This window comes from Nerophis lumbriciformis, linkage group LG25 (genome assembly GCF_033978685.3).
Source record: "Nerophis lumbriciformis linkage group LG25, RoL_Nlum_v2.1, whole genome shotgun sequence".
NCBI classification, from domain to species: domain Eukaryota; kingdom Metazoa; phylum Chordata; class Actinopteri; order Syngnathiformes; family Syngnathidae; genus Nerophis; species Nerophis lumbriciformis.
The window spans coordinates 34,926,014-34,940,436 of record NC_084572.2 but is presented as its reverse complement, the minus strand read 5'-3'; positions in this window follow the sequence as shown (position 1 = coordinate 34,940,436).

Below are 14,423 nucleotides of genomic sequence, written 5' to 3'. Positions count from 1 at the left end.
AGTTAACATCTCTGAGACTGCCTCTAAAGGGAGTGGTCACACATGTCATGCAACGCAGCTCCAGTACGCACAATACCTGACGGAATGTGCTGGGAGCCTTGTGATTTTTGCCTTGTCTCTGCTACGTCAGCGTACTGTCGTCTTATCTTCGTTGAGGCACTCGAAGTCCGTAGCGGGCTGGAAGACAGAAACTGCTGCTGCGAGACAACTTGCAGTGGAAGATGTGACTTTGCACAGATAGAAAAGTACAACTTGAGCACAATAGATAATAACTATAGCAACGGCCTTTAAGCATAAGAGTTGTGTGATAACTTGTACATAATTATTCTAACACATTGCCAACATACAGTTTTAAAAGTGAAGAGTCCAACTCAAAGAGATCAAATAATCTATAATAGTGTTGCATGAGACTCTTGTACCAGGGAGTGAACCACAAAGAGATTAAATCCGTAGTGTCTTAAAGACCTTACGCCGTGTCACGCTCAGCACGAAGAGAGAAAAGTGGCAATGGTAGCACACTTAAACACGTTTAACCCCATTGTACGTTCTTGTCTTGTTGGTTGTTATTTGTATTGTTTGTGACTCTTCCAATGGGAGGAGAAGTTTTTTGCTCGATAATTGGCAAAGGGAGCAGCATGAATATGTTTTTTTCTTATTGAACATTTTATTAGTAGATTGCACAGTACAGTACATATTCCGTACAATTGACCACTAAATGGCAACACCCGAATAAGTTTTTCAACTAGTTTAAGTTGGGGGTCCACGTAATCAATTCATGGTATGAATATATACTATCAGCATAATACAGTCATCACACAAGTTAAAGGCCTACTGAAATGCGATTTTCTTATTTAAACGGGGATAGCAGGTCCATTCTATGTGTCATACTTGATCATTTCGCGATATTGCCATATTTTTGCTGAAAGGATTTAGTAGAGAACATCGACGATAAAGTTCGCATTTTTCGGTCGCTGATAAAAAAGCCTTGCCTGTACCGGAAGTAGCAGACGAGTAGCGTGACGTCACAGGTTGTGGAGCTCATCACATCCGCACATTGTTTACAATCATGGCCACCAGCAGCGAGAGCGATTCGGACCGAGAAAGCGACTATTTCCCCATTAATTTGAGCGAGGATGAACGATTCGTGGATGAGGAAAGTGAGAGTGAAGGACTAGAGGGCAGTGGGAGCGATTCAGATAGGGAAGATGCTGTGAGAGGCGGGTGGGACCTGATATTCAGCTGGGAATGACTAAAACAGTAAATAAACACAAGACATATATATACTCTATTAGCCACAACACAACCAGGCTTATATTTAATATGCCACAAATTAATCCCGCATAACAAACACCTCCCCCCTCCCGTCCATATAACCCGCCAATACAACTCAAACACCTGCACAACACACTCAATCCCACAGCCCAAAGTACCGTTCACCTCCCCAAAGTTCATACAGCACATATATTTCCCCAAAGTCCCCAAAGTTACGTACGTGACATGCACATAGTGGCACGCACGTACGGGCAAGCGATCAAATGTTTGGAAGCGTACTCACAGTACCGTGTCTGCGTATACAACTCAAAAAGTCCTCCTGGTAAGAGTCTCTGTTGTCCCAGTTCTCCACAGGCCAATGGTAAAGATTGACTGTCATCTTTCGGGAATGTAAACAATGAAACACCGGCTGTTTGTGTTGCTGAAGTCGGCTGCAATACACTGCTTCCCACCTACAGCTTTCTTTGCTGTCTCCATTGTTCATTGAACAAATTGCAAAAGATTCACCAACACAGATGTCCAGATTACTGTGGAATTTTGCGATGAAAACAGACGACTTAATAGCTGGCCACCATGCTGTCCCAAAATGTCCTGTACAATCCGGGACGTCACGCGCAGACGTCATCATACCGAGACGTTTTCAGCAGGATATTTCGCGCAAAATTTAAAATTGCACTTTAGTAAACTAACCCGGCCGTATTGGCATGTGTTGCAATGTTAAGATTTCATCATTGATATATAAACTATCAGACTGCGTGGTCGGTAGTAGTGGCTTTCAGTAGGCCTTTAATCATCAGAGTATGTACTTTGAATTATTTACAATCCGGGGGTGGGATGTGTAGGGGGTTAGGTTGGGTTGCTGCGCTCTGTCACCTATCCTGTTAGTGATTTTCATGGACAGGATTTCTAGGCGGAGTCGTGGCCATGGCGGAGAGGGTACACGTCTCGGGGGGCTAAAGGTTGCATCACTGCTGTTTGCAGATGATGTGGTCCTGATGGCACCTTCGGTTCGTGACCTTCAGCTCTCACTGGATCGTTTCGCAGCCGAGTGTTCAGCGGCTGGAATGAGGATCAGCATCTCCAAATCTGAGGCCATGGTTCTCAGCAGGAAACCGATGGATTGTACAGTCCAGGTAGAGGACGAGACTCTGTCCCAGGTGGAGGAGTTTAAGTATCTTGGGGTCTTGTTCACGAGTGAGGGAAAGATGGAGAAGGAAATCAGCCGGAGAATCGGAGCAGCTGGGGCAGTATTGCAGTCTCTCTGCCGCACTGTTGTGACAAAACGAGAGCTGAGCCAGAAGGCAAAGCTCTCGGTCTACCGAGCTATCTACATTCCTACTCTCACTTATGGTCATGAAGTGTGGGTCAAGAATAAGATCGCGGATACATGTGGCCGAAATGAGTTTCCTCAGATGGGTGGCTGGCATCTCCCTTAGAGATAGGGTGAGATGTTCAGTCACCCAAGAGAGACTCGGAGTAGAGACACTGCTCCTTCGCTTTGAAAGGAACCAGCTTAGGTGGTTCGGGCATCTCGTGCGGATGCCTCACGAGCGTCTCCCTAGGGAGGTCCTCGTTGCACGTCTCCCGCGGCAGGCCAAGGACTAGATGGGGAGATTCCATCTCCTCTCTGGCCTGGGAACGCTTTAAGATTCCCCAGGAGGAAGTCGTTAATGTTGCTCTGGAGAGGGAAGTCTGGAGGTCTCTGCTGGAGCTGTTGTCCCCGGACCGGATTCTGGATAAGTGGTTGAAGATGGATGGATGGATGGGTTGCTATCATCATATTTCAGTCATCAACAATTTTATCATCTGAGAAATGGACATTGGAACTGTGTAGGTCTCACTTGGTGGGATATGTACAGCGAGCAGTGAACATAGTGAGCTCAGAAAGCATAAGAACAAGTATATACATTTGATTATTTACTTTTGATTATTTACAATCCGGGGAGGTGGGATGTGGTGGGGGAGGGGGTTAGGCTAGGGTTGGAGCTGCCTGGAGGTGTTCTTTAAGTGCGGTTTTGAAGGAGGATAGAGATGCACTTTCTTTTACACCTGTTAGGAGTGCATTCCATATTGATGTGGCATAGAAGGAGAATGAGTTCAGACCTTTTGTTAGATCGAAATCTGGGTTTGACGTGGTTAGTGGAGCCCCTCCTGGTGTTGTGGTTATGGCGGTCATTTACGTTCTGGGTTGTAAACTAACCTGGACACATATGTAGAAAACAGAAACTAAACTAAACTAAGTGTCCAAAGTAAGACCCAGGGGCCATTTTTAGTACAGAGCTCAACTTTTTGGCCCGTGGCATATTGACATTTTTCTTAATTATTCATGAAAATGTCAAGGTTTTGATCAGATAGCATAGCATTGGATGTGAATATGAATCGGATGCTACCCAGGCACATACAAATTTACATCTACACGTCTACAAGGTCTTGTTTTAAATTAAATTATCCTGCTGTGAGTTATGTCAGCATTTAATACTTTCCTTTTAAATGATACTCCAAGAAGACTTGGTGTAAGGTCATGATACACATTCTATGCAATTTGTTTTACGTTACACATCACACATTAGTAGGTATTTTAGGATGTGACGGGCTCAGGCCTACTCTGACTCTTCTGATACCAAGTATGGAACTGAAGTTATTTGTCTCTCACACACACACACACACACACACACACACACACACACACACACACACACACAACTTCTTCTTTCTCGCCAAGAAAACGGAAATGCTGATTATCGGTCCTGCTAAACACCGACAGTTATTTAATAATACCACTTTAACATTTGACAACCAAACAATTACACAAGGCGAATCAGTAAAGAATCTGGGTATCATCTTCGACCCAACTCTCTCCTTTGAATCACACATTAAGAGTGTTACTAAAACGGCCTTCTTTCATCTCCGTAATATCGCTAAAATCCGTTCTATTTTATCCACTAGCGACGCTGAGATCATTATTCATGCGTTCGTTACGTCTCGTCTCGACTACTGTAACGTATTATTTTCGGGTCTCCCTATGTCTAGCATTAAAAAATTACAATTGGTACAAAATGCGGCTGCTAGACTTTTGACAAGAACAAGAAAGTTTGATCATATTACGCCTATACTGTATATACCTTTATATACATATATACCTATATATATATATATATACCTATACTGGCTCACCTGCACTGGCTTCCTGTGCACTTAAGATGTGACTTTAAGGTTTTACTACTTACGTATAAAATACTACACGGTCTAGCTCCCTCCTATCTTGCTGATTGCATTGTACCATATGTCCCGGCAAGAAATCTGTGTTCAAAGAACTCCGGCTTATTAGTGATTCCCAGAGCCCAAAAAAAGTCTGCGGGCTATAGAGCGTTTTCTATTGGGGCTCCAGTACTACGGAATGCCCTCCCGGTAACAATTTGAGATGCTACCTCAGTAGAAGCATTTAAGTCCCATCTTAAAACTCATTTGTATACTCTAGCCTTTAAATAGGCCCCCCTTTTAGACCAGTTGATCTGCCGTTTATTTTATTTTCTCCTCTGCTCCCCTCTTCCTTGTGGAGGGGGGGGGGCACAGGTCCCGTGGCCTTAGATGAAGTGCTGGCTGACCCGGGGTGAACCGCTCGCCTGTGCATCGGCTGGGAACATCTCTGCGCTGCTGACCCGTCTCCGCTCGGGATGGTTTCCTGCTGGCCCCACTGTGGACTGGACTCTTACTATTATGTTGGATCCACTATGGACTGGACTCTCACAATATTATGTCAGACCCACTCGACATCCATTGCATTCGGTCTCCCCTAGAGGGGGGGGGGGTTTACCCACATATGCGGTCCTCTCCAAGGTTTCTCATAGTCATTCACATCGACGTCCCACTGGGGTGAGTTTTTCCTTGCCCTTATGTGGGCTTTGTACCGAGGATGTCGTTGTGGCTTGTGCAGCCCTTTGAGACACTTGTGATTTAGAGCTATATAAATAAACATTAATTGATTGATTGATTGATTGTATTTCTTACCTTCTTGAGCCCTCAGAAAAATGCCTACCTCTTTAGGACCACCATTTCTAGATATATAAAGATTTGTATTTACAACATTGATAATATATACAAATTATGCAAATACAAAAAAATGTAAGCTTTTAGTAAAAAAAAAATTGTATTTTTTGTTTGTAATTGGTTTTTAATCATTATTTACTTCAAGTTATTACAGTATGTCTCTATATACATTTTTATTTTTATTTTTTTTAATTAATTTTGGCCAAAGGGGGCGCATTTAAATTTTTCACACACACTTGTTATTACATATGTTGACCAGAGGGGGAGCACTTTTAAAACAGACACACAGTCAATTTGAAAATTCCCTCCTTTTTGGGACCACCCTCATTTTGATAGATTTCACCACCAGGGAGCAAATGAGACATTCTCTATTAGATGCAATGGTTTTCCTTCGGTCCTCATATGGAAGGTACTTTTCCTTGTTGATGTCTCAAGAAGGGTAGAAATACAAGAAAACACACAAACACACACACACACACGCACACACACAGTGTATGCATCTTAATGCTGTGCATTACAGATCGCACATAAAATGTGGTTTTTGACAATTCCTCTTGGTTAAAATTGTAGTTATTATAGTGCGAAAGGAGGGTTTGAAGGATTTGGATAACTACACATTTTGCTAGCATACACATACACCTAATAAGTACATTGATATTACCATCATGGGGACGGCGTGGCGAAGTTGGTAGAGTGGCCGTGCCAGCAATCTGAGGGTTGCTGGTATTGTTGTCGGAAGCAGATATTTACATATATCCGAATTTAAGTGTTACTTCTTTTTATTTTCATAATCATATTACAAAACAGCTAGTGTTTTTCTTCCAATTGTGGTCTTTTGGTTGTCTGCAAAACTGTGTGCTTAACATTGAATGAGGAATGTTAGAAAGAGAGATAATGGACATTTGTTTTGGCTAGAGAGACATGACTGCCAGGGACTTAAGAGGGGAGAGGGTTTTTCAGGGGGCAGACCATCTTGGCGGCGCGATAGAATGTTCTATGCTGGACTAGTCTCAATGTATATATATATATATATGCAAAGCTTTGCAAATATATTACAAAATACCTATTCTGTCTCTGGTGGTTTTTCTACTCAGCTTTAAGTGTCGTAAAGAGCTTGGGAGCGACTTGTGACTTGAATTCCCTGGGAGGAACAACTGGTCCAAAACGCAACAATTTGGGGGCCTCGTCCGGTGCGACACGCTGAGAATTGGACACCTCTTACACTCTTCTGGACAGACTCACTAGTGGCCAAACATAAAACAAGGTAAGCAGAGCCTTTTTCTAAAATCTGCTTTAGGAGTCCGTCTTGAAGTATGTTAGTCAAACACTGTATCCACGATCTTATTCTTTCGGTCATGACCCACCCCACACAGCAAAAAGACAGAGGTATCGCGCTTTCCGTAACGGACCCGCGAAACGGACCTGTATCGGCGTCCACTTGCTCTCAGGATTACATCCGCCACGGAGGCGTGGCGCGGACCCGCCGTGGCGCCGAGCTGGATCCGCTCCGCATCCATGATCGCCGCGGACCAGCAACGGACTCATAAAAACCCTGGCTCATCTGGCCCGGGTCCGTTTTGGACCCGTTTATCTCATTTTCAAAATCCCTTCTGTTCTTGCTGTAGGATAAAATAGGAAACTAAAACATTCACTAAGCCCTACCACAGCAATATAGGCTTACATATGCATTGCCTTGTATTTTTAAACTAACAACATTGTCAATAGGCAGAAACAGAAAATGGTCAATTCACTCTATAAAGTAAATATATAATATATAAATAGTAAATATACATATTTAATCTATTAGGCTACAACTTCAATGAAATGCTGCTCCATGCACAGCGAATATATCAGAAAATGAATAACTGGTGAATGACAAGAAGTTCAATAAAAGATTGTTTAATTGATACATTTCTATTCCTCCTGAGGAGGTGGAGGCGGGACTGGTCTCCTGGTTGCCCGATCCGCCGCCAGGTTGAACCACCTGATGGCGTGTTTGGTGACCTCAGCGTCCGTGGCTGACCTTGTCACCACATTTTTTCTCACAGCACCTGTAATCAAACAAGATTACAAGACAGATATGTTTATGGTATGTAGCATCCAAAGCCAAGTATGCTTACACAATACAAAATATGCCATCCATCCATCTTCTTCCGCTTATCCGAGGTCGGGTCGCGGGGGCAGCAGCCTAAGCCGGGAAGCCCAGACTTCCCTCTCCCCAGCCACTTCGTCCAGCTCCTCCTGGGGGATCCCGAGGCGTTCCCAGGCCAGCCGGGAGACATAGTCTTCCCAACGTGTCCTGGGTCTTCCCCGTGGCCTCCTACCGGTCGGACGTGCCCGAAACACCTCCCTAGGGAGGCTTTCGGGTGGCATCCTGACCAGATGCCCGAACCACCTCATCTGGCTCTAGGTATTAAGGAGATTACATTTGAAAAAGAAACAATCCAAAATGTTCAAACAATATCATTATTTGGTTCCTTGATCAGAGTACTGTATGTGGATAAATCTGTGTGGTTTTGTCATGTTTGACATGCACCTGGGGATAAGTTGATTGGCAACACTAAATTGGCCCTAGTGTGTGGATGTGAGTGTGAATGTTGTCTGTCTATCTGTGTTGGCCCTGCGATGAGGTGGCGACTTGTCCAGGGTGTACCCCGCCTTCCGCCCGATTGTAGCTGAGATAGGCTCCAGCGCCCCCCGCGACCCCAAAGGGAATAAGCGGTAGAAAATGGATGGATGGATGGATGTTTGATTCTGTTGGATGACGGCGGCGGGGGGGCATAAATAAATATCCATAACCCAACTTTGGGAAGTTGACATTGTTTTCTTATTATATCTGTACTATCATTCTATGTTTGTATTCGTGTAGGCCAGGGGTGTCCAAAGTACGGCCCGGGGGCAATTTGCGGGCCGCAGGTAATTTTTTTAACGGCCCCATGGCACATTTTAAAAATACGATTGAAAAAAATAAATAACATTAAAAGTGGTATTTAAAGAGCAAACAGGTGAAATGTAACAAGAAAATGTAGCAATGGTTACTCTAATCACACAAAGATGCCATGTAGACTGTTTCTTTCTTTAAAAAATAATAATGAATGCGAAGAAACGCAATAAAGGAAGTCGACAAACATCAGTTGAAGCGTTACGTTAATCTGACCAAGAGAATAAGTTTGGGAGCAGCTACAGGTATGATGGTTGCTACGATTTTTAAGGCTGCCCCCATTATTGACTTTGAACGATATTGAATTATATACTTACTGAAAAGCAAGGTCTTTGTTGCCATTCTGCTAAAGGCCTTTTTGTTGTTGACACCCTTCCAATTGATCTGATCTGAAACGTCATCTGTGAACATCCTGCCCAGGATGTTCCAGGTCACCCGCTTCACATCCTGGCCTCCAATGGTGGCCAAAGAAGAACTCTAAAAGGCAAAGACATCTCTTTAAACAAACAGAACAACATTTTTAAGCTTAAGTTGCATTTTAAATGTTTTTGTTCCTGTTGAAAGCGTCCAGAAATGTAAAAAAAACCAGAACCTGTTCTCTTGGCTCATGGACCTATGCTACCTTTACACACGATGTCAAACCAGGCAGATTGTGGCTCACTGACAATCTTATCACTGGGAAAAGGCGGTTCAGGACAGGCCTGGTTCAATAGAATATTTGCATAATCACGGACAATCAATAAACCTAATGGCACCATTCATATTAAGTAAGAAACCTCACCACTCTTTGTCGAGCTGGGCCATTTGATGGTTCATTCAAAATTGTCTCCACCTGTTCCAGTGGAAACTGGATATTGGCCGGCATTTCAACTTCTGGCCCCGGGGTAATGGTCAACCTGCTGGTTAAGAAGTTGACCTTCGCCATCAGCTGGTCTTGGGTGTGTTTAATAGTTTCCAGCAGGCTAAGGATCTGGACCTCAGCCTCTGTTGACAAACAGCAGTATAAAATGTATCATGTTTCAGTGTTTATCCTCATTACTCATAATCCTGACATTAGCTATTGACCTTAGTTAATGACAAAAGTTATTGACAAAGTTTGAAGAAAATATGTGATTGGTTGTGAATTTGAATTTTTCCCAAAATCTGTGGCACAGAATGATCATCCGGTATTTGTCAGTTATTGCTCACCAGAGCAGGAAATGTTGTCGGCCATTCTTCCCCCTCGCTATGTTGGCCTGTAGGCCAGGCTGGATCCAGGCTCTTTCCTATTACTGTAGAAACATGACAAAAACAAGACAGAACACACTTACACTGGCTACCTGTTCCTTTTTTCTGGCAGCTCAACCTCATTCTCTGCCTCAGATTGCAGGTCTGAGGTGTTGCAGCCGTTTCGATATTGTTGCATTATTTTTAATGCGTCTTTGTAGTTGTATAAAATTGAATATGTTAAAATTAACATCAATCAATCAATCAATCAATCAATATTTATTTATATAGCCCTAAATCACAAGTGTCTCAAAGGGCTGCACAAGCCACAACGACATCCTCGGTACAGACCCCACATAAGGGCAAGGAAAAACTCATCCCAGTGGGACGTCGATGTGAATGACTATGAGAAACCTTGGAGAGGACCGCATATGTGGGTATATCCCCCCCCCCCCTCTAGGGGAGACCGAATGCAATGGATGTTGAGTGGGTCTGACATAATATTGTGAGAGTACAGTCCATAGTGGATCCAACATAATAGTAAGAGTCCAGTCCATAGTGGGGTCAGCAGGAAACCATCCCGAGCGGAGACGGGTCAGCAGCGCAGAGATGTTCCCAACCGATACACAGGCGAGCGGTCCACCCCCCGGGTCCCGACTCTGGACAGCCAGCACTTCATCCATGGCCCCCGGACCTGTGTGTCTCCCCCTCCACAAGGGATAGGGGGGAGCAGAGGAGAAAGGAATAGAAACGGCAGATCAACTGGTCTAACAGGGGGTCTATTTAAAGGCTAGAGTATACAAATGAGTTTTAAGATGGGACTTAAATGCTTCTACTGAGGTAGCATCTCTAACTGTTACCGGGAGTACTGGAGCCCGAATAGAAAACGCTCTATAGCCCGCAGACTTTTTTTGGGCTCTGGGAATCACTAATAAGCCGGAGTTCTTTGAACGCAGATTTCTTGCCGGGACATATGGTACAATACAATCGGCAAGATAGGATGGAGCTAGACCGTGTAGTATTTTATACGTAAGTAGTAAAACCTTAAAGTCACATCTTAAGTGCACAGGAAGCCATTGCACTTAAGGTGAGCCAGTATAGGCGTAATATGATCAAACTTTCTTGTTCTTGTCATGAGTTTCAAATTAGCTGTAGAGCTGAACATCCATCCATTTTCTACCGCTTATTCCCTTTTGGGGTTGCGGGGGGCGCTGGAGCCTATCTCAGGTACAATCGGGCGGAAGGCGGGCCAACACAGATAAACAGACAACATTCACACTCACATTCACACACTAGGGCCAATTTAGTGTTGCCAATCAACCTATCCCCAGGTGCATGTTTTTGGAAGTGGGAGGAAGCCGGAGTACCCGGAGGGAACCCACGCAGTCACGGGGAGAACATGCAAACTCCACACAGAAAGATCCCGAGCCCGGGATTGAACCCAAGACTACTCAGGACCTTCGTATTGTGAGGCAGATGCACTAACCCCTCTCTTCCACCGTGCTGCATAATTATTATTATTGATGATGATGTATCAGGTCTCTCTCTTACAAGAGACCTGGTCAGAACATAGACAGAATAGGTTATTCCAAGCAGAAAGAGAAGCAACTATGACGTTATTTTTAAACAAGAAATGTATGAATTTGCATACCACAATGATGAAGCCTTTTTTGAACGTCTACACGTGTCCTTTGTCTTAAGGTTGATAAAGAGACAGGCACAGTCTTTCTATTCATGTTTGCGCTAAAAGACAAGAAAATACAGTAAAGTTTATCATTGATCATAGTTTCTAATGTTATATTTAAATAAATACAATGTTAAATGGTGGTGTTGTCTGTTTCATTGCTACAAACTAGACAAGATATAGGGCAACGTTAAATTGTGGGTGCACTTCTTGATTCGGCCCCCTGAATAGGCCAAGAGCTGCTAGAAAAATGTGTAAGCAACATTACATTTCAACAAACCAGAAAGTATCTTACTTGATTAAGCGAACGCAGCAGGAGCAGTTGCAGACAAAAATCCAGGCAGTAGATGATGCTGCAAAACACACAAAATAGAAGATGGGACCAAGTTCCAAACAGTCGCGTAAGAAATTATGAACAGGCGCAAAATTTATAGAAAATTATACGGGCCCTGTCATGGTCCAAGTTTAATGCCCCCACTCAACATCTATTCCATAATTATCATCTCTTAAGACTGACAGAGTTCAATATTTATCAAAATGCTTGTTTAACCTATCAAGTCATTTACAGGCTGAATTTAAGGCTCTGTAGCTTGGTTCCTATCTACCATCCCCAGCATGCCCACAACACTCGTAACTTAGATTTGATATCAGGGAAACATCGTTTACTGGATTGTACCGCTCGAAGTGTTGTATGCAGGGGACCAAAGATTTGGAACCGGCTTAATGAGAACCTCAAGATGCTGTATCCATTCTCCAACTTCAAAAATAAACTAAAAACGTATCTATTAACCACCTATATTTAATGCCTCATGTAGGGTAGACTACTGTTGGGTTTTGCATGGTTGAATGAATGTATGTATGTATGTGTATGCTTGCTTTAGTACTATTATCTTGTGTTAATCATATAGCGTTGTTTATTGTTGTTGTACTTGCTACCATGTTCCATCATTCCATGTATATTCCATCATTTCATGTATATTCTATCCTCTGGACCCCCTGTCAAAAGCTTCTTCTAGTTTATTTGGGGGACCCTTTCACGTACCAACATCTTTAAATGATGATATTTTACTACTATTGTATTTGTTATATGGTATTGTGAATAAACTTGAAACTTGAAAAAAAAAAAAAAAAAAAAAAAAAAAAAAAAAATACATTAGTTGTCTGAACTGATGTAAACAGTGATTAAAATCATTTCTAATTCATTCATTTTAATTATAAAGATTGCAGATAGACACTTTACATTATACATTATAAATGTAACAGTCACTGTTCTGCGTTGTGTCTTTTATAGTGACGCACACACAGGAGTTGAGTCGTGGAGGATTTATTCACCTTTTCTTTTTTTGAATGGAAACAAAAACAGGGCGTCACACACAGTCCACAGAAAACAACAAACAGGGCGTCACACACAGTCCACAGAAAACAAGCTCTCTCTCCACAGCTCCCAGCGTCATCAGTGCTCACTCAACTCAATTATTTATGCTTACATGTGGAAATAATAATAATAAATAAAATAATAATAATAATAAAAAAGTAAATAAAGCATAAAATTGTCTCTAATAAATTAATTAAATAAAAAAAGAGTATATAAAATATATACATCAGCAAATAACAAAAATATAAATTAAGAAAAAGGATTCTTAATATGTGCAGCAATATACCTCATTTTCCCCACTCATTTTATATTTTTTTCTACAATTAACTATGCCAAAAAACTCATAACAGACATACCTTTTTTTTGAATGGAAACAAAAACAGGGCGTCACACTAGTCGTCAGTAAACAGGATCTCTCTCCACTAAAGAATAAAGAAAGAAATAATGCACATGCACTCATATTAATGTCACAGCGGCACACAAGATGTCCACACAGAGTTTTTGGCCCGTGCGCAAACTCACCAGACCAGCAAACAACCGTAACAACTGCGCTTGCATTAAGATAACCCGGCCATGTGGATTAGCTTAATGCTAGCGGCAGCATTTAGCATATAAAAGTCCGGTTTATACAACAATTTAACAACGTCACTTACCAGCTCCAAGCGACGCATCAAGAAAAATACACAGCAAAGAAACTTTACTTAACTCCATCCATCCATCCATCTTCTTCCGCTTATCCGAGGTCAGGTCGCGGGGGCAGCAGCCTAAGCAGGGAAGCCCAGACTTCCCTCTCCCCAGCCACTTTGTCCAGCTCCTCCCGGGGGATCCCGAGGCGTTCCCAGGCCAGCCGGGAGACATAGTCTTCCCAACGTGTCCTGGGTCTTCCTCGTGGCCTCCTACCGGTCGGACATGCCCTAAACACCTCCTTAGGGAGGCGCTCGGGTGGCATCCTGACCAGATGCCCGAACCACCTCATCTGGCTCCTCTCGATGCGGAGGAGCAGCGGCTTTACTTTGAGCTCCCCCCGGATGACAGAGCTTCTCACCCTATCTCTAAGGGAGAGCCCCGCCACCCGGCGGAGGAAACTCATTTCGGCCGCTTGTACCCGTGATCTTGTCCTTTCGGTCATAACCCAAAGCTCATGACCATAGGTGAGGATGGGAACGTAGATCGACCGGTAAATTGAGAGCTTTGCCTTCCGGCTCAGCTCCTTCTTCACCACAACGGATCGATACAGCGTCCGCATTACTGAAGACGCCGCACCGATCCGCCTGTCGATCTCACGATCCACTCTTCCCTCACTCGTGAACAAGACTCCGAGGTACTTGAACTCCTCCACTTGGGGCAAGATCTCCTCCCCAACCCGGAGATGGCACTCCACCCTTTTCCGGGCGAGAACCATGGACTCGGACTTGGAGGTGCTGATTCTCATCCCAGTCGCTTCACACTCAGCTGCGAACCGATCCAGTGAGAGCTGAAGATCCTGGCCAGATGAAGCCATCAGGACCAAATCATCTGCAAAAAGCAGAGACCTAATCCTGCAGCCACCAAACCGGATCCCCTCAACGCCTTGACTGCGCCTAGAAATTCTGTCCATAAAAGTTATGAACACTTTACTTAACTACCATAACATATTCTGCCAAAATTGCTATTCCATTTTAAATAAAATAGCCTTTTTTTTACAGAATATAAAGTTTTACTGCTAGTCCTAATATCAAACGTCATTAAAATCATACATAAATGATGATGGAAACACAAAGGCCAATCTTTAGCAATAAATCAATAAATCTATACTTACGTTCGTGTTCCAGCAAAGAAAGTCCACAAATAATCGATCTTGGCTCATGCGCGTACACACCAGTAGACGCGTCCACGTCCGCGGGTGCAGACATTGGTCG